This window comes from Ambystoma mexicanum, chromosome 4q (genome assembly GCF_040938575.1).
Source record: "Ambystoma mexicanum isolate Mex_15411 chromosome 4q, UKY_AmexF1_1, whole genome shotgun sequence".
In the NCBI taxonomy this organism is placed as follows: domain Eukaryota; kingdom Metazoa; phylum Chordata; class Amphibia; order Caudata; family Ambystomatidae; genus Ambystoma; species Ambystoma mexicanum.
The window spans coordinates 529413995-529417533 of NC_090928.1; the positions used below are offsets into that span (position 1 = coordinate 529413995).

The 3539-nt window shown below is 41.3% G+C and overlaps 1 non-coding gene across 1 annotated transcript; it reads right to left on the reverse strand.

The window, feature by feature from the left end:
* Positions 1-1642: 1642 nt before the first annotated feature.
* TRNAE-CUC (transfer RNA glutamic acid (anticodon CUC)) lies at positions 1643-1715 on the reverse strand. The gene has a single exon. It is a non-coding gene; the product is annotated as a tRNA-Glu (tRNA).
* Positions 1716-3539: the final 1824 nt, after the last annotated feature.

Here is a 3539-nt window from a genome sequence, read left to right on the forward strand (position 1 = left end):
CATCCAGACATGCATTCATATATTGCATGTTAACAATGAAAATATTGCAAAGAGACTTTCAATTTCTATTTTTTTGGTCAAAAAGCACTAAAATTTTAGTTGTTTTCGCCCAACGTGGGGCTCGAACCCACGACCCTGAGATTAAGAGTCTCATGCTCTACCGTCTGAGGTAGCCAGGCTCCTTCGGATGCCTATAGTTTTCTTCCCTATCCCTGCACTGCCGGTTTCCACAGATAGGATGTATTTTTTTGGTCAAAAAGCACTACAATTTTAGTTGTTTTCGCCCAACATGGGGCTCGAACCCACGACCCTGAGATTAAGAGTCTCATGCTCTACCGACTGAGCTAGCCGGGCTCCTTTGGATGCCTATAGTTTTCTTCCCTATCCCTGCACTGCCGTTTTCCACAGATAGGATGCTGTGTAATCATAGGCTCTGGTGGAGTTTGGAAAGAAAATACACATCAGCCAGAGGCAGAAATAGTCTAAGAAAGTATCAAACACAATTACCAGTCAATATCAGAACACATTGAAGAATATCAGGAAATAGCCGATTAAACCTGTGTGGAAAAAAGTCTTATTTGTGTTTTCTCCACTTTATTTTATAGTAAGATGATACATACTTTTTCTTTTACAGTGAATACATTAAGGTGTGGTATTGCCCCATTACACATCATCCAGACATGCATTCATATATTGCATGTTAACAATCAAAATATTGCAAATAATGTAAAGAGACTTTCAATTTCTATTTTTTTGGTCAAAAAGCACTAAGATTTTAGTTGTTTTCGCCCAACGTGGGGCTCGAACCCACGACCCTGAGATTAAGAGTCTCATGCGCTACCGACTGAGCAAGCCAGGCTCCTTTGGATGCCCATAGTTTTCTTCCCTATCCCTGCACTGCCGGTTTCCACAGATAGGATGTATTTTTTTGGTCAAAATGCACTACAATTTTAGTTGTTTTCGCCCAACGTGGGGCTCGAACCCACGACGCTGAGATTAAGAGTCTCATGCTCTACCGACTGAGCTAGCCGGGCTCCTTTGGATGCCTATAGTTTTCTTCCCTATCCCTGCACTGCCGTTTTCCACAGATAGGATGTATTTTTTTGGTCAAAAAGCACTAAAATTTTAGTTGTTTTTGCCCAATGTGGGTCTCAAACCCACGACCCTGAGATTAAGAGTCTCATGCTCTACCGACTGAGCTAGCCGGGCTCCTTTGGATGCCTATAGTTTTCTTCCCTATCCCTGCACTGCCGTTTTCCACAGATAGGATGCTGTGTAATCATAGGCTCTGGTGGAGTTTGGAAAGAAAATACACATCAGCCAGAGGCAGAAATAGTCTAAGAAAGTATCAAACACAATTACCAGTCAATATCAGAACGCATTGAAGAATATCAGGAAATAGCCGATTTAACCTGTGTGGAAAAAAGTCTTATTTGTGTTTTCTCCACTTTATTTTATAGTAAGATGATACATACTTTTTCTTTTACAGTGAATACATTAAGGTGTGGTATTGCCCCATTACACATCATCCAGACATGCATTCATATATTGCATGTTAACAATGAAAATATTGCAAATATTGTAAAGAGACTTTCAATTTCTATTTTTTTTGGTCAAAAAGCACTAAAATTTTAGTTGTTTTCGCCCAACGTGGGGCTCGAACCCACGACCCTGAGATTGAGAGTCTCATGCGCTACCGACTGAGCAAGCCGGGCTCCTTTGGATGCCCATAGTTTTCTTCCCTATCCCTGCACTTCCGTTTTCCACAGATAGGATGTATTTTTTTGGTCAAAAAGCACTACAATTTTAGTTGTTTTCGCTCAACGTGGGCGACCCTGAGATTAAGAGTCTCATGCTCTACCGACTGAGCTAGCCGGGCTCCTTTGGATGCCTATAGTTTTCTTCCCTATCCCTGCACTGCCGCTTTCCACAGATAGGATGCTGTGTAATCATAGGCTCTGGTGGAGTTTGGAAAGAAAATACACATCAGCCAGAGGCAGAAATAGTCTAAGAAAGTATCAAACACAATTACCAGTCAATATCAGAACGCATTGAAGAATATCAGGAAATAGCCGATTAAACCTGTGTGGAAAAAAGTCTTATTTGTGTTTTCTCCACTTTATTTTATAGTAAGATGATACATACTTTTTCTTTTACAGTGAATACATTAAGGTGTGGTATTGCCCCTTTACACATCATCCAGACATGCATTCATATATTGCATGTTAACAATCAAAATATTGCAAATATTGTAAAGAGACTTTCAATTTCTATTTTTTTGGTCAAAAAGCACTAAAATTTTAGTTGTTTTCGCCCAACGTGGGGCTCAAACCCACAACCCTGAGATTAAGAGTCTCATGCGCTATCGACTGAGCAAGCCGGGCTCCTTTGGATGCCCATAGTTTTCTTCCCTATCCCTGCACTGCCGTTTTCCACAGATAGGATGTATTTTTTTGGTCAAAAAGCACTACAATTTTAGTTGTTTTCGCCCAACGTGGGGCTCGAACCCACGACCCTGAGATTAAGAGTCTCATGCTCTACCGACTGAGCTAGCCGGGCTCCTTTGGATGCCTATAGTTTTCTTCCCTATCCCTGCACAGCCGCTTTCCACAGATAGGATGCTGTGTAATCATAGGCTCTGGTGGAGTTTGGAAAGAAAATACACATCAGCCAGAGGCAGAAATAGTCTAAGAAAGTATCAAACACAATTACCAGTCAATATCAGAACGCATTGAAGAATATCAGGAAATAGCCAATTAAACCTGTGTGGAAAAAAGTCTTATTTGTGTTTTCTCCACTTTATTTTATAGTAAAATGATACATACTTTTTCTTTTACAGTGAATACATTAAGGTGTGGTATTGCCCCATTACACATCATCCAGACATGCATTCATATATTGCATGTTAACAATCAAAATATTGCAAATATTGTAAAGAGACTTTCAATTTCTATTTTTTTGGTCAAAAAGCACTAAAATTTTAGTTGTTTTCGCCCAACGTGGGGCTCGAACCCACGACCCTGAGATTAAGAGTCTCATGCGCTACCGACTGAGCAAGCCAGGCTCCTTTGGATGCCCATAGTTTTCTTCCCTATCCCTGCACTGCCGGTTTCCACAGATAGGATGTATTTTTTTGGTCAAAAAGCACTACAATTTTAGTTGTTTTCGCCCAACATGGGGCTCCAACCCACGACCCTGAGATTAAGAGTCTCATGCTCTACCGACTGAGCTAGCCAGGCTCCTTTGGATGCCTATAGTTTTCTTCCCTATCCCTGCACTGCCGTTTTCCACAGATAGGATGTATTTTTTTGGTCAAAAAGCACTACAATTTTAGTTGTTTTCGCCCAACGTGGGGCTCGAACCAACGACCCTGAGATTAAGAGTCTCATGCTCTACCGACTGAGCTAGCCGGGCTCCTTTGAATGCCTATAGTTTTCTTCCCTATCCATGCACTGCCGCTTTCCACAGATAGGATGCTGTGTAATCATAGGCTCTGGTGGAGTTTGGAAAGAAAATACACATCAGCCAGAGGCAGAAAT